The following is an 18,219-nucleotide window of genomic DNA, read 5'->3' as shown; positions in this document are numbered from 1 at the left end:
GGACATCCGTTTTGGATAACATCTGTAAAAGTTCATAGCTGACTACTACATGTTTGCCCCCACCCCACCCGAAAATAATTCTACTGGCGCCCCTGACATAGGAATACTTCGTTTAGCGAGGACTCCCATTTATCAAAGTCGTAATCTGTCCAGTTACTTCTCATTTATCATAGAGCCAAATATATGAGTTTTTTTCGGGGTGGGGCTCTTTCTTATTATGGAGGGGAAAATACAAGAGTAACTTAATTAAATTTGTATTCTTACGGCGGCGATAAAAAAAAAATAAAATTAAAAAAATTATATATAAAAAAACATGTATATACTTTTCCCTCAGTTCAGTTCATGGTTTATAGGTATTTTCAGGGGTATGGGGCTTAATAATTGTTTTGTTTTCGGTGATTTTTCTTCTAGGCATCACGCTATCAGCTTGCACGGAAACGTTTTTTTTCCCTCTATATTTCCTGCGTGGAATGCATCTTAAGTCCGTTCTCGTAGTTTGTTAAGGACAATTAGTCAAGTACTCACATTCAAGTTAAAAAAAACTCTGAGCAGACCAAATCTTGAATGAAGTCTCAGCAAACTCCTGGCACATAACCCCCAACCCGACCGCGACCCATCATAGTAAACTCTTAGCTCCCGACCTCCAACCCGACTGCGAACGATCAGAGCAAACTCCTGGCTCCAAACCCCCAACCCGCCCACAACACATCATATCAAAATTCACTTATGTTAATGAAAGAGAACTTGCAAGAAATGTAGCTCCAGAAAGAGTACGAAATTAGAAATATGGTATCAGTCAACAATTTACTAAACAAAAAGAAAGTAATAGAACGACGAAAACGGCTTCTGCCAGAGTATAGGAAAGCTATAAAAAAATGGTATACGCGGCCCAAGTTTATGCTAGACCCGAACTACATCGGAACTCAGATGTACTACACTTACCCCGCCACGTACCCGGCGGTCAGGTCGATGACCCATGAACTGATCATACGCATTATTGAGTTTTCGGCCCAAAACAGATTCGCACCGTCATTTGACTCGAGTACAGTAGCGTATTAGCGGAGTAAGGAAGGGCGTGGAGGACGGGGCGGTTACCAGAAGTCCTGGGGCGCCAAAACAAACTGATAAAAACTAAATTGCAGGAAAATCGCTGGCAGGTCATCATCGTTGCTCCGGGCATAATTTACCATGAGTTCGTTACTGCTTGGACACGTGTTATTCCGAAGCGCAACACAGTAACTGTGATACCAGTGATTCATGTGGTAACTCACCACACACAACTACACGAAACTGAAACTAGAGTCGATGAAACAAATCTGATTTCTTCTCAGAAGAAAACTGTACTCAGATCCGTGCAAGTGAATAACATGTACTCAGATCCGTGCAAGTGAATAACAATGAGAGATCGAGCATGACTACAAAGGACGAAGTATGAGTTGGATGGAGTTATATCCATTGTTTAGGATTACCAGTGTGGATACTGTAAGAAAATAACTCATTCTGACGACAAAGCGATTGGAACAGCAGGACTTCAGACACTGAGAATTTTATTACATTGTCAACGAATGCTCACAACCACGATAACCTTGATACGAATGCTCATAGCCATAACCTTGATACGAATGCTTACAAGAACGATAACCTTGATACGAATGCTTGCAACAACGATAGCCTTGACACGAATGCTTGCAACAACGATAAACTTTGATACAAATGCTCGCAACAACGATAACCTTGATACGAATGCTCGCAACAACGATAACCTTGATACGAATGATTGCAACAACAATATACTTTGATACAACAAATGCTCGCAACAACGAAAACCTTGATACGGATGCTCGCAACAACGATAGCCTTGACACGAATGCTTGCAACAACGATACACTTTGATACAAATGCTCGCAACAACGATAACCTTGATACGAATGCTTGCAACAACCATAACCTTGATATGAATGCTCGCAACAACGATAGCCTTGATACGAATGCTCGCAACAACGATAACATTGATAAGAATGCTCACAACTACGATAACCTTAATATGAATGCTTGCAATAACGATAAACTTTGATACAAATGCTCGCCACAACGATAACCTTGATACGAATGATCGCAAAAACGATAACATTGATACGAATGATCGCAATAACGATAACCTTGATACAAATGATCGCAACAACGATAATTCTTGATACGAATGCTCGCAACAACGATAACCTTGATACGAATGCTCGCAACAACGATAGCCTTGATAAGAAAGCTCACAACAACGATAAACTTGATACGAATGCTTGTAACAACGATAAACTTGATACGAATGCTTGCAATAACGATACACTTTGAGTCAAATGCTCAAAACAACGATAACCTTGATACGAATGTTCGCATCAACGATAACCTTGATACGAATACTCGCAACAACGATAACCTTGATAAGAATGCTCACAACAACGAAAAACGTGATCGAATCCTCGCAACAACGATAACCTTGATCAAGTCGGTTCTAATTACTTTAGCAACGTACAACGTCTCAGTATTATTGGTGTCCCAATGAAATGTCATGCCAGTGATAAAAAGGGTAATGTGTGTGTGCGTGTGTGCGTGTGTGTGTGTGTGTGTGTGTGTGATTTGGATTATTAAGGAAGCTTTAACAACATTTCAGTCATATTACTACGATGTCTGCAATGTGGCAATTTATAGCGATGTCTAGCACTATGGCATAATCCCGCAGACATATAGCATCATGTCCCACCCAATCACATTATCCTGACACCAGGCCGATTTAGTTGTAACACTGACTTTCTAATGCTGAGCGCATAGCGAGGCAGCTGTTAATACCATTTATATAAGTCTTCGGTATGACTCGGACGGGGTTCGAACAAGCGTCCGCGACCTCCCGGACGCTTTAACCACTTAGGCCACATGAGCGGTCCGATAAATATGGACCAATTAACGTTGGCAATCGCATTTTGGAACTTGGTTAAAATTGCAATATGTATCTAGCCAGCTGTAGAATCGGATATTATAAAGGAATAGGCAAATGCGTAAGTAAAGGTGTAAATGTAATAAAGGAATATGCAGCTGTACAAGTAAAGATGTAAAAGTAATAAAGGAATATACAAATGTACAAGTAAAGGTGAAAATGTAATAAAGGAATATGCAGCTGTACAAGTAAAGGTGAAGATGTAATAAACTATCTTGTTAACACTGTATTAGGTTTTAATTGTATATGAAAAAATTGTTCATACATTCATAATGCATTAACTTTCATGGTATATTCTATAGTGAGGTGAACGTGTGCTTACAGGAGTCAAAATCTACCAAAACACGATTATGGAGATATGATAAGAAAACATGTCTTCGTGGAAAGCCATCACAAACTACATCATTTAAGAGAAACTATGAATATTAATAAACTGACACTATGTAAAATTTCTGGTGAAACTGTAAAAAAACAAAAACTTTTGGATAGCGCTAACAAATTATTTGCAAATAGAAACAATAAACAAATATATCATAATTAAGTATAATCAAGCAAGTTTTGTGATGAGGATTAATCAAACTATAAATATAATTGCTACACTACTAGTACTACTACTTCTACAACTATTACTACTACTGAAAAAAATTCAATCACAATTGAAAACCCCAGAGTCAATACTATACATTATGACTAGAGCAAATGATGGCATATCAATCGAAAAATGATCTTCTTTAGTGATCATTTTAGGAAAGCTCGTCCCATGAGAAAAAGACACGTCAAATATAGAACATCACACAATGCTAAATAAGAAACGTTTTGGAGGAAATTCTGAGAAATTCAAAATCTATTAAGTTTCCTGGTGCCGATTCCATTTTTAATGAATATTTTAAATACACAGGGGTGGTTGTTTATTCCTATATTCGTAAACTTTCTTAAACTGTGTTTAAATACAGGTGTTGTTTCTGAAACCTGAACTACAGGGTTGATAAAATCCTATATATAAAAACAAGGGGGATAAATCATATCCTTCTAATTAAGGGCATCGTATTTTACCAAGTTATCTTCGTAACGATTTTACTGCTCTTCTTGACAATAAAAACAAATTATTATCTGAGGCGGTGGAAGGGTTTAGTTATTGAAAATCCACAAGCGATAATAATTTTGTTTTATTTTCTTTAATACTACTTTTAAACAAAGATATAAATCATGGTTATTTTTGTGTGGATTTTACTTAGGCTTTTGATGGAGTTTGGTGAGTTGTTGTATGGTGTGGATTTTACTCAGGCTTTCGATGGGGTATGGAGAGTTGTTGTATGGAGAAATTTCATTAACACTGCTATAAGTGGAAAATACTCAGTGTAATAATGAACATGCGAAGTTTCTTTTAAAATCTTCTTCAAGGAAAAGAAATCGGGACTATTAAAAAAAATCAAGGAGTAAATTAAGGCAAAATCTTTCTCCTGTGTTATTTGCTCTGTATCTAAATGACATCGAGACCCACTTTTCGAGATGGAATTGTAATGATGAAACAGCTCATTTACTGGATGGGGTACAGTAGGATTGTCTGCTGTATAAGGTCTCTCAATTGTACGAATAATGGAAGCCCCATGTAGCCCAGTGGTCTTAGTCGTTCGCCTTTGTAGATCACTCATTCATCTCAACTGTCCGCGTGAGTTCAGTTTCGCCTTGACCAACTTGGATATGTGAGAAGTTTACCAGTAGTTTTCCGTGGACTTGTGGTTCTTCCCCCACCACATATAATGGATTTCGTGTATAGCGTTAAACCCCATACAACCAAGATCATTAATAAGGTTAAGTCCTATATCATACGATGATTATTTAAAGATCAGATTATGAATCAGAATGTTGCATCTGTAAGAGGTCAGAACTGGCTATCAAATCAATCAGGCATATAGCTAACCAATCAGGCATATAACTAACCAATCAGGCATATAACTAACCAAGCAGATGCATAAATAACCAGTCAAGCGTTTATTCAGAGATCTGCTTCCTCCCATAGACAGGGGAAAATGACAAATTGGTAAGTCCTCATTTAATACCTGGAACCCCGTGTCAGGTATTTAAGTTCTTAGGTGAAATATAATTTGGATATAATATGATAGCAGATTTGTACGAATAATCGAAATTGGCATTAGAGTTGACACATTTATGCTGTCATCTGGATAGGTATGACCTGCTCAGCGCGGCAGCCTCAGAAAAAGACGGTAATGGCTTGTATTTTATTCTTCTATAATTGTCCAGTTGGATCGTACACGATTTTAAACGCAGTCAATTCTTTTCATATTTGGCCATTTAGGTCTAGTATACAGTATAAGAGCCACGGGTTGTTCTATGATAATCAGCGGTTGTTGTTGTTGTTGTAGGGTTTAACGCCATTTTTCAGCACAAGATAGGCTATACATGGCGGCCAGTATAATTGGTGGAGGAAGAACCCTGGAAAACCCCGGGAAGAACCACCGACCCACGAGAAGCTACTGGCAGGCTTTCTCACGTACCAACGTTAACCGAGGCTAAGACTCAAACTCACGCAGACAGAGGTGAGATGGCAGTGATCCGTAACGGTGAGCGCTTTAGACCACTCGGCCACTAGGGGCCTCATAATCAGCGGTTATTCTATGGTAATCAAGGATTTATTCTATGATAATCAAGGATTTATTCTAATCAAGGATTGTTCTATAATAATCAATGGTTATTCTATGGTAATCAAGGGTTTATTCTATGATAATCAAGGGTTTATTCGACGATAATCAAGGGTTTATTCTATGATAATCAAGGGTTTATTCTATGATAATCAAGGATTGTTCTATAATAATCAATGGTTATTCTATGGCAATCAAAGGTTATTCTGTGATAGTCAAGGGTTGTTCTATGATAATCAAGGGTTGTGCTATGATAACAAAGGGTTGTTCTATGATAACCAATGGCTATTTTGTGATAATCAAGGGTTGTTGTTTGATGATCAAGGGTTGTGCTATGATAACGAAGGGTTATTCTGTGATAATCAATGGTTATTCTGTGATAATTGAGGGTTGTTATATGATAATAAAGGGTTGTTCTGCGATAATCAATGGTTATTCTATGAAAATCATGGGTTGTTGTTTGATAATCAAGGGTTGTTCTATGATAATCAAGGATCGTGCTATGATAACCAAGGGTTGTTTTATGGTAACCAAGGGATGATATAATGATCAATGGCTATTCTGTGATAATCAAGAGTTGTTGTTTGATAATCAAGGGTTGTGCTATGATAACCAAGGGTTGTTCTATGATAATCAATGGTTATCCTGTGATAATCAAGGGTTGTTATACGATAGTCAAAGGTTGTTCTGTGATAATCGATGGTTATTCTATGATAACCAAGGGTTGTTGTTTGATAATCAAGGGTTGTGCTATGATAACGAAGGGTTGTGCTATGATAACCAAGGGTTGTTCTTTGATAATCAATGATTATTCTGTGATAATCAAGGGTTGTTCTATGATAATCAAGGATTGTGCTATGATAACCAAGGGTTGTTCTATGATAATCAATGGCTGTTCTGGGATAATCAAGGTTTGTTCAATATGAGGACCAAAGGTTGTTCTTTACTTCTGCTTCTTGGAACTCGAAATTTGAAAAAGGTCGCTATGAAAAATAGAACAAATTCTACCGCCGTGATCTTGAACCAACCACTGCCGAATGCTCAATTATGCTGGGCACTCACAACTTTAATGGGCGAAATTTATGTGCGGTGCTACAGATTTTGTGCATTAGGTATTTGTTCCTTCACGTCACCGAAGCATATTGATTTTTGGAAGGTATTTCAGCCAAATTTATGTAAATGCACCCGAAAATCAAACGAGAAAATACACCTGACCGGCCAAAAGTTTCAATCTGAGACACCGGTGCCATAATAAATTATTGCTCTATATAGACTGGGCTTGCGTGCTTGCAAAGATGTATCAAAGTTTAGGTATAAAATATATATTTCATTTAAAACTACATACAAGTTACTTTGGCTGTTTAGAGTCACGCAATCTACTTTCTTTTCTATCTACATTTTCAGCATCTAATGTTTATGCGAATAACTGTAAAAAGCCCTTTTATTAATGTACATAAACACGCATACTTGTTATTTTCATTGCTACACACGCCAGATCTCAACCTGAGACAAATCTGTATGTTCAACCGGAGGTTTGGAGTGAGTGGGGTAAAAGCGTTCGGGTTGTATGATTCAGAATGCAGAAGCAGAACTATTCTGAAATGTGAATTCTTATCATTGTGACTATATTAAAACTTTAAAAATTTAAAACAGTGAAATCGCATCAATTGTTTCTACACTTGTGGGTTTAATCAGCCGGATCAGCAACGATTGAACTTTAACATTATCTTTAGTCGCAAGGCATAACACATGTAACTTTTACTTTAATCAGATGTATGTTATTTAAATGCCACATTTAAAAAAAAAGTTTCCTTCCTTTCAACTCAAATACTGAATTAAATACAAGGGAGCAATCGAGCTGCGGGGAAAACTATTCAGTGTTTATATTCGTTTTGGAACTATAAAGACTTCATGACCTTCCAGTTCATGTCTATTGATAGAACAATGCGAATCAAACACATCCACACTCTTATTCTTTTGAATGAGTAGAGATAAGGTGATAGCGTAAAGGTATGATCATTTAATTCGTCTGAGGCTGCATGCTCGTTGTGTGTGTGTGTGTGTGTGTGTCTGTATGTGGGCTGACAAGGTTGTGAAGTTCACATGCATTTCGAATCACCATCGTCGACACACAGTAACATTGTCAACTGCAGCTTACTACTGCATGGTTTAAAACAGAATGTTCTGGATAAGATACCTAGTGAACTTCAGAACTGACCATGTTCAAAGAATCAAAGAAACTGAGTTCACCAGTCCGACCTAAAACCAGAATACACATAATGATTGGGAAATATCATAAAGATGTCATCAGTGAGTATCGTGTCATAGCGTTACCGCAACTTTAAAGTGGGAAAACCGGGAAAGATCTTTAATTAAAACTTAGATTCTGGTAAATTTTGATGGAAAGTTGAGTATTATCATCGACCGTTCTCTGCATATACATGTCGTTCCAGATAGGTCTGACACTCGAGTTAAAACTTAAAAACAATGATGCCGCTTATGCACTTTTAAAGAGTCGTCTGCTAAATTGATTATGCGCTTTTAGAGAGTCGTGTGCTAAATTGATTATGCATTTTTAGAGAGTCGTGTGCTAAATTGATTATGAGATTACTTTATTTAAGAGAAGTCATTTTTCGATTATCATCACGATGCAAGATCTAATGGGTGAGAAAGATCATCTGCGAGGCATTTCTCATGTAATAAATCCTGAAGTGAGTTATGAAGCTTAATTGTCGATGTGATGTTCGAGTCAAAACAGGAAATGCAGACAATTCCCCACGTAAAAAGTGCACAAAGTCAAATCGATGTCGAATATGGCATATCTCGATATGATACTGTTTGCTTTGCGAATTCAGTGTACACACACACACACACACACACACACACACACACACACACACTGTGTATGATCTTGATGAACATTTCTCACTACCAGGAAAGATTGATCATAAAGACCTACTTTACAAGCGCAATTTAGCGATTAGCTTTATAGAACGTTTGTTGGTGGTAAAGAATTTTATGTTGGCCAAATTTGGATGTTTTATCGGGAAGATAATACTTTTGTGTTTTCTTGATACTATTGTACGTACCATAAAGAAACCTGTAAGGTGTATGAACTTCTTAATGGTACTAGTTACCATGTTAGACGTTTTGAACTATACCTTGCAGCAACATTTTAGTGGCATAAACGGGTAATTTTCTAGATTTGTTAATTATACGCTTCTGTTACTTATATTATGGCAAATTGCACCGTGCAAACAATTTAATTTTGAAAAGCATCAATATAGTTTACTTTTTCATACACATACACACGTACCCGCACACAGATCAAATCCCTGTAGAAACCTCTGTGTGTGTTTTATCACCTGACATGGTCATATCACAATCGATACAAATAGTGCTAAATTAATAAACTCGTATCCTCGTGTCAGTGACCTATACCTGGGTCTGAAAAGTTAAACACGTTTGAAAGGCCCATGAAGCCTAAATATAGTGGTGTCTGTGATTTAAGGACGGGGAAATGAGTGTATCAATTTCGTGGGAATTTGAGTCACGTGACAAATATAGTTTGGTCGACTCGAGCTGAGCCAACTGATCCAGTCTCTGTCATCAGCGCCTTGTCAAATAAATTACACAGTACTGTTAATCTAAATATTGTTCTGCGCAAGGTCTGTAATAATATACCTCCAAACATACATTGTATAGCATGACTGTTGTGTCCATTCACATTTTCAATGCACTTCTAGTAACCATATATATATATATATATATATATATATATATATATATATATATATATATATATATATATATATATATATATATATATATATATTGTGATTTTGTTTCCACGCTGATGCCAGAAGACAAAGAAGCACGAATTTACACATGGTATTTTCTTATGATATATTATCGTAATACTTAAAAAAAAATATTTTAATAATATTATTACTTTTCTGTTTTCTTTCTACATTCTTTGATTGTATGTGTATAGTGAAGTTAGAAAATGTTTAGGTTATCAAACAAACATTAGCCCTACCGTCAGGGTAATTTATTACTTTACATTAGCCCTACCGTCAGGGTAATTTATTACTTTTGAGTGGACATAATACCGACTGTTACACATTTGCCATTTTCTAAGACCTGTACTTGGTTTTGTTCTTAGCTGGGTTCAGATGAATACCATATTACCAATTAACATTTGTAAAGCCACTAAACGTCATACTTGACATGGAACTTCATTTATATTACTAATAATAAGACAAGACGGCATTTATATTATCAATAATAAGACAAGAAGTCATTTATGCTGCAGATGATGAAATGAGAATTGTCAATCAAGTGTTTATTGCATGGCGTTGAGACCAGTTGTGACACTTTTTGATCACTTATGCCATACCTATGCCTATCACATAATGTCAGATAAGCCTGGAAGTATATTTCTAGGTCTGTATATAACGCCAACCCTCAAACAATTAGTTAACATATTATCTTTCTCTCCTGATATCTGTTAAAAATAACAAAACCAAGATATGAAATGCATTGTGTCTAGTTATTTCTCTACTCATTGAAATATTACGCATCTGACTTCAATATAATCTATGTAATATCTATTGTCTTGCACCTACTGTGCCACTTCAATTATTCTGACAGTTTCAAATATACACGAGTATTCCATTATATATTACAGTATATACACGAGTTTTCCATCATAATATTACAGTCCATGCACGAGTATTCCATCATATACTACAGTATATACACAAATATTCCATCATAATATTACAGTGCATGTACGAGTATTCCATCATAATATTACAGTCCATGCACGAGTATTCATTCCATCATATACTACAGTATATGCACGAATATTCCATCATAATATTACAGTGCATGTACGAGTATTCCATCATAATATTACAGTGCATGTACGAATATTCCATCATAATATTACGGTCCATGTACGAGTATTCCATCATAATATTACAGTCCATGCACGAGTATTCCATCATAATATTACAGTCCATGCACGAGTATTCATTCCATCATATACTACAGTATATGTACGAATATTCCATCATAATATTACAGTGCATGTACTAGTATTCCATCATAATATTACAGTCCATGTACGAGTATTCCATCATAATATTACAGTCCATGCACGAGTATTCATTCCATCATATACTACAGTACATGCACGAATATTCCATCATAATATTACAGTGCATGTACGAGTATTCCATCATAATATTACAGTGCATGCACGAGTATTCCATCATAATATTAAGCCCATGCACGAGTATTCCATCATATACCCCATTATATGCACGAGTATTCCATCATATACTACATTACATGCACGAGTATTCCATCATAATATTACAGTGCATGCACGAGTATTCCATCATAATATTAAAGTCCATGCACGAGTATTCCATCATATACTACAGTGCATGCGTGAGTATTCCATCATAATATTACAGTCCATGCACAAGTATTCCATCATACCATCAATACACCCGGACTCCATGAACCACTCGATCCCTCTTCATTATACACTATGCATACAACTATGAAAAAAACTTCTGTCTAGGATATGACCCTGCCAGTTCCTCATCGTCAACTGTTGGGTTTAGCATAGCAACATCGGCATCCGTTTGCTGAAATCAGGTGCTGTAAGGACTTGGGTCTTAGTAAGAACATCCTTCAACAACTGAAAGGATCAGACTGCTTCTTCAGTCCATTAAGGCGATTCGGACTGCCTCATGGAGGTTAATAGTAATTGCTACTTTTGCAAAGTCATTAACGAACATTCTGCAGTGTCCAGCCATTCCCAGAAATGAGTTTAGCTGTGAATTTTGCAGACATCTGCGAACTTTGCAGGTGTCATTGTGACACATAGAAATATCAAATTAATGTATGCGATTTCGCATGGAATTAACTTCATGGCGGGGCCCCGAGTGGCCGAGTGGTCTAAAGCGCTCTCCGTTACGGATCACTGCCATCTCACCTCTGTCTGCGTGGGTTCGAGTCTCGGATTCGGCTAATGTGGGTATGTGAGAAAGCTTGCCAGTAGCTTCTCGTGGGTCGGTGGTTCTTTCCGGGGTTTTCCCGGGTTCTTCCTCCACCATTAATACTGGCCGCCATGTATAGCATATCGTGTGCTGAAAAATGGCGTTAAACCCTACAACAACAACAATCATTAACTTCATGGCATGTTGAGGATGCCCATACTTTAACACATCTGGTATCTATTTGATTGATTCTTAACGAGGTTCCGTTTGATAACTATGTCGGGCGAAGCTATTCAACGGGTAAGGCTTTGGTTTTGTTTATCAAAATGACAAGGGTTGGAAGTGATAGCGTTGGTACTTACTCAAATAATTTTCATGCGTTGAAACTATACATAAATCTGTTTCTTAAGGGAAGAGGGAAAATATAAAAACTTCCAACTATGTAGGAAAGTGTTTAAATAATGGCGGTTAGATACATCTGAAATCCAATTGGACAAGTTAGTCGTCTGGAGTGGGTTTCCCAGCTGAAGTCAGTATACATTTTTAGCTTTAAGTAAAACGTCTTGGCTTCTGGTGTAACAAGAAGTACTCATTCGTAACGATTGTCCAGTGGACATTAGTTAGAAGTCTATGAGTTGTTGTTGTGGGGTTTAACGCCATTTTTCAGTACAAGATAGGCTATACATGGCGGCCAGTAATAATGGTGGAGGAAGAACCCGGGAAAACCCCGGAAAGAACCACCGACCCACGAGAAACTACAGGCAAGCTGTCTCACATACCCACATTGGCTGAATCCGAGACTCGAACCGGCGCAGACAGAGGTGAGATGGCAGTAACGAAGAACGCTTTAGACCACTCGGTCACTCAGGGCCCCAAAGTCTATGAGAGACACGTAACTAGGGATGTTTGGTCGGTTCGGCTACATGTAAAGGAGACGCGAACCGTAAAGCGAAAGGTACAATCTCTTATTTTCACACTATATTTTATTTGTATGAGTCTTAAGATAGTTGTTTGAATTTATTTGGTTCAATGCCACATAAATCATTTATGCTTAGAATTGATTATTATTAGATTTGGAAGATGTTTATGTCCATGAATAGTTAGTTAGCAAATACTGTTGTTAGAACGAACATTGAGATTTTTAAATCTGTTTGAATAACTTACAAATTCGGGCCGAATCCGAATATTGGAAACATTTCGTATAAAAAAATGTCATCATTTTGTTATTTACTTGCGTATGTTGATGTATTTGATACATCTAATCATTTGTAAGAGTGCGAATCATCGTCAGACTTTTAGGACGGTAGTAATGTTGTTTTTTTTTTTTTAATTTTACGTCATTCTCAAGTCCACGAAATATTTTCGTGTGTGTTGAGCAAGTGTGTTTTATGTTTACTGACCCTCTCTGAAAAATATCTTGACTGGGAATTGACATCCAACTCTAATTTACCTGCGAATTATATCTCTACTAATTATTTTTGTGTGTGTTGAGCAAGTGTATTTTATGTTTACTGGATCTCTCTGAAAAATATCTTGACCAGGAATTTTAATTATTTTCTTGTGTGTTGAGCAAGTGTATTTTATGTCTACTGGCCCTCTCTGAAAAATATCTTGACCGGGAATTGGCATCCCACTCTAATTTCCCTGCGAATTATATCTCTACTAATTATTTTCTTGTGTGTTGAGCAAATGTGTTTTATGTTTACCGGCCCTCTCTGAAAAAAATATAATGACCGGGAATTGGCATCCCACTCTAAGTTTCCCTGCGAATTATATCAATAGCGTAGCTAGTAAATTTGCGGGCACCAGTGGCAACACTTTCTATTTTATTCAACAAGCTCTCTGACGCCCGCACAATGTCTTTCACAGTGTTTCAGCTATGGTGTAAGCTTAACCGTCTCACTTTAGTTACAACTTATACAACAATTAATATACAACTAGCAAACTTGCTAATCTACTATAAGGTGCTGACCATTTAACTTTCGGGAAAGGGAGTCGTGAGATTTTCTTTTGAGGTGAGATATTTTATTTTGACTTATCTCAATTAATTTTTTCTTTCAATAAATATCATGGATATAGTACGGTGTTATTTTGCTAAAATTCAGAAGAAAGATGTTGTTTTGCCAAGATTTTGACAGGCGGCAAATTGAGAAGAAAAAAAATGTGTCAGGCCCCTACCTCAAAGCAATGAATTGTCGTTTGCTATGATTGTGGTATTCCGTGGTACGTTTCGTGGTATCTTCTAAAATACCGCGGTATACCACGGTACAAACGTGTTCGTGGTACCAAGGTCTATAGGTATCATAACTAATTTAACATCCCTCTTATTTACTGTAATATTTCTTGCATCAAGCCTGATTCAATAACCCTCGTATTTGCTGTAATATTGCACATATCAGACCCTATGTAATAGACTTCGTCGTAACGGTATGAACTTTACAAATGTCATTGTCACACATAGTCATTTTAAGTTGATATATGTGATTTGGCACGGAATTAAATCGATAGCAGGGTAAGGATACAATACTTAAATCAGTCTGTTGGGAGCATGATTGGTTCTTAATTAGGTTCTCTCTGATAGCTGTGTTAGCGAACTGGTCAAGATGAAGTGAATTAGTTTCATGTATAGAAAAATGCCATTAAGTTGAAGTATCGCAGAGAAGGCGTTTGTACTTGCTGAAATATTTGCCATAAGTTGAAACTTTGCAGCGACCAGTTTATGAAGGAAAGCGGGAAGAATGTGAAACTTTCTAAACTCTGAATGTGCGTGTGCAAATAATGGCGGTCAAGTAAACCTAAAATCCGATTGGACAAGTGACCGCGTGGGTGTGTGTGTTATTATCATGCAATAATCATTTCGTGTTTTATAAGTGTATTACCCGCAAAATTCGCCAGCAACCAGATCAGGTTATGCATATATGCTGGGCAATTAAATTCCAAACGTTCGATTTTTTTATTAAATTTGTCACAACTAGTTTATTTCGTTGACCTAAATAATTAAACTTGTATTCTGTATACCGGGGCTCGTGTTGTTCTATTCTATATTTCTGCTCAGATCACTTCTTCCAGCCATTATTTCAAAATTTTAGCATTTACTCAATCACGGCGATAACACTCAGATCGATCATCCTCTACACATCGATACCCACCCCACCTCCTACACCGACATAACAGATTAAAGACCTCGTATTTACTATAATATTATTTTCACCCTATTTACTGTAGTATTACTTGCATCAGGCCTGATTTAACAGACTTACTATTTGCTGTAATATCACTGCATTAGACCTGATTCCATAGACCTCGTATTTGCTACAAGTAATGAAACAAGAAGATGTTTAAGTAAAGTTGATTAAAAATTGTATGGAACTACGAAATAGACATAAACTGGATGAATCAGCCACTGCGCATGCTATCCGTAACTCTGTACCATTATCCAAAATAAGCCATTCCAATGTGCAATGAGACATTAATATTATACTTGCGGGTTTATGGTCAGGTGACCGCATTCAGCCGATCTCTGACAGTTTCAGATTTAAAAAGACAAAGAAGAGAGTCATAATGAACCTTAAGATTTTCGTTCAAACATATGGTGTCGCTTGATGTAATATTTATATCTACTTTCTGTGACAATGTTTGAAATGAATACTATTTAAACCAAATAATACATAATATTAAAGTTACTTTTACTCGTTTCTTCTATAAAAAAATATCCATTAGATCAATATCCTAATGATAAAAAATATTACACTTTACAAAGAACGTTGACGATCTGCCCAAACAACTAAATAATATTAGTCACTAAAAGGTGGTCCCAACCACAGATGACCAGAACTGGCAATACAAGGTGGCAACACTTGGGAAAATATTAATAAAAAACTATAAGGTGGTAACAAGCCGAGACCACCAATTTAAATCATTACAAATAAAATATTGCATATGGTTACAAAATTATGCTTGCACTACGCTATGTCTATATTATCCTCTTCCAACCGTCCTACAATTAAAACTTGTTTAGATCATCAAATAATTACTGTCCTGTCGGTACAACCAGCAGATAATTTAATAAATCCGACAACTAACATGTCGAACAATCCAATTGAAATTAGGGGTTGTGCACTGTGTTTTGTTCTGAATAAAATTATTTTCATCAAACATATGGTATATTTTAAGTGATGATAATCCGACAGCATGTCAAAAATGTACAGAGATTCCCCTTGATCATTTCTCGGTAACAATCCAGGGTATTAATCCATATATTGATGGAGTTCGAAAAGGCAACCACTTCATCTCTTGTTAAGCAAAATTTTGCCGTTACTGCGTTTGGGGGAATTAGAGGGTTTTTCTTTGTCACATTTAATTAGACTAATACTTCTAGTTCTACATACTTACTCCCTGCACAACTGATGTTTTATTTAGGACGAGTTCGGACATTCGACAATGTCCGACCAGCTTTCTACGCACCGCCATACTGTGTGAACAACACACTATTTATTGGACATATACGGACGGGAAAAAGCAGAAAGCGAACAGCAGCAGAGGAATGCATCGACGTCCCTGGAGGGCTCAATGGTTAAGGGTGGGATTGCGATTTTGATTTCGCGGCCGAATGTATAAAAAAACCCCAAGAAAGTTGACGTCTTGCGCCTGATCTGATTACAAAATATTGAAACCAAACTCCGTGATTGATGATCTAATTCAGTTTTTCAAGTGCAGGACGGTTAGAAGAGGGTTATGTAGACAGGGCATAATGCAAGGGTTATGTAGACATGGCATAATGCAAGGGTTATGTAGACATGGCATAATGCAAGGGTTATGTAGACATGGCATAATGCAAGGGTTATGTAGACATGGCATAATGCAAGGGTTATGTAGACATGGCATAATGCAAGGGTTATGTAGACATGGTATAATGCAAGGGTTATGTAGATATGGCATAATGCAAGGGTTTAATATTTATGGATAAGCTAATTTTATAAGCATATGCAATATTTTATTTGTAGTTGTAAGGGAGTGATTTAAATTGGTGGTTTCTGCTTGTTACCACCTTATGGGTTTATATTCGTAATATTTTTCCAAGTGTCGCCACCTTGTGTGGCCGGGCCTGGTGGTCTGGGGTTGGGACGACATAATAGTGACTAATTTTTGTTGTTGTTGTCGTAGGGTTTAACGCCATTTTTCAGCACAAGATAGACTATACATGGTGGCCAGTATAAATGGTGGAGGAAGAACCCTGGAAAACTCAGGGAAGAACCACCGACCCACGAGAAGCTACTGGCAGGCTTTCCCACATACCCACGCTAGCCGAGCCTTGGACTCGAACCCACGCAGACAGAGGTGAGATGGCAGTGATCCGGAACGGTGAGCGCTTTAGACCACTCGGCCACTCAGGGCCCCTGACTAATTTTTGTTTGGAAACAGTTGTTTCTTCGTCTATCCTATTGAGAAATTGAGCACAAGCTTACCCTACTTAGTTGTTTTTAAGGGATTGGGGGGGGGGGGTCATTAGTTATCATCTTGTGCAGTGGAATCCTGATGGTCTTAGTTTAGGACTACCTTACATATCAGCTTTTATAGTGACCCAAACTAATGGTTCGTATCACTGAAAAAAGTCACTACTTGTAGATTCTTTACTTTTCCGATCTCTTCACATGTGCGGGTGAACCTGGTAGTCTGGGTTTCTGACCACCTTAAAATATGACCTTTTTTGAGAGTTAAGAAATTTTCAAATTTTTGTATTACTGGTTGGGCTTCTTGCCGAAGACCGTCAGCGAGAGAGAGACGGGGAGAAAGATACAGCATTTATTATTATTATTATTATTATTATTATTATTATTTGTACAGGATAGGGTACATGCAACCTTTTGGGGAGGTTTAGCATGGGTTAAAGTTGGCGATGGATGAGAGAGAGTGTTTACATTAAGTTGTGTACTGCACTATGGTTGACCGTACCTTATGAAAGAGCTAAGCGGATCTCAGAGAACACATTCCCTGAAGAGCTTTATCTACTTGATGTCTTGCTAAACTTGTGGTCTGATTATGTTAATTACAGACCTTTATCTAACACTAGTATTCTTACAACAATGCACCAAGCCCAAATTCTATAACCAAATTTTTTAGGTGTACCACAAATACCATCTAGCAATACTGAATATGTATTAGAATTTCCGTTATCTTAAATGGGAAATTTCTTGTAAAATTGATCTTTATGAGCTAATTAATTCCAAATTAAACTGTAGCTACTTGACTATTTTAAGCCCTTTATACCTACTAAGAGAGCAATAAATTTCACAAAAAATGGTCACCAAACTAAATGTTTGGTTATAAAGTGAAGCTTGCTACTGTTGAGTTATTGAAAATTTACAAGTACACAATTCCTCCAATATAATAACTGATTACAGTTAAAAGATTGAAAATCGGGACCTGTAATGAAAGGCAGTGAAGTCTAAGTACAGTAGTGTCTATGCTTTAAGATGTTAAAATAATGTCAAATTTCGTGGGAATACGAGTCCTATGAGAAGGTGAGTTTGGTCGACTCAAACTGAGCCAGCTGATG

General features: G+C 37.0%; 1 protein-coding gene across 1 annotated transcript in view; it reads right to left on the bottom strand.

Annotated features, from left to right (window-relative positions):
• LOC149792256 (proline-rich protein 5-like) overlaps positions 1-18,219 on the bottom strand; it is a 112,843-nt gene that overhangs the window by 72,204 nt on the left and 22,420 nt on the right. The gene's annotated exons all lie outside the window — the stretch shown is intronic.

This window comes from Sinohyriopsis cumingii, chromosome 9 (genome assembly GCF_028554795.1).
Source record: "Sinohyriopsis cumingii isolate HCF-2022 chromosome 9, ASM2855479v2, whole genome shotgun sequence".
Classification (NCBI taxonomy): Eukaryota; Metazoa; Mollusca; class Bivalvia; order Unionida; family Unionidae; genus Sinohyriopsis; species Sinohyriopsis cumingii.
Note: the sequence above shows the minus strand (reverse complement) of the source record. Positions and strands in the feature narration are given on the sequence as shown.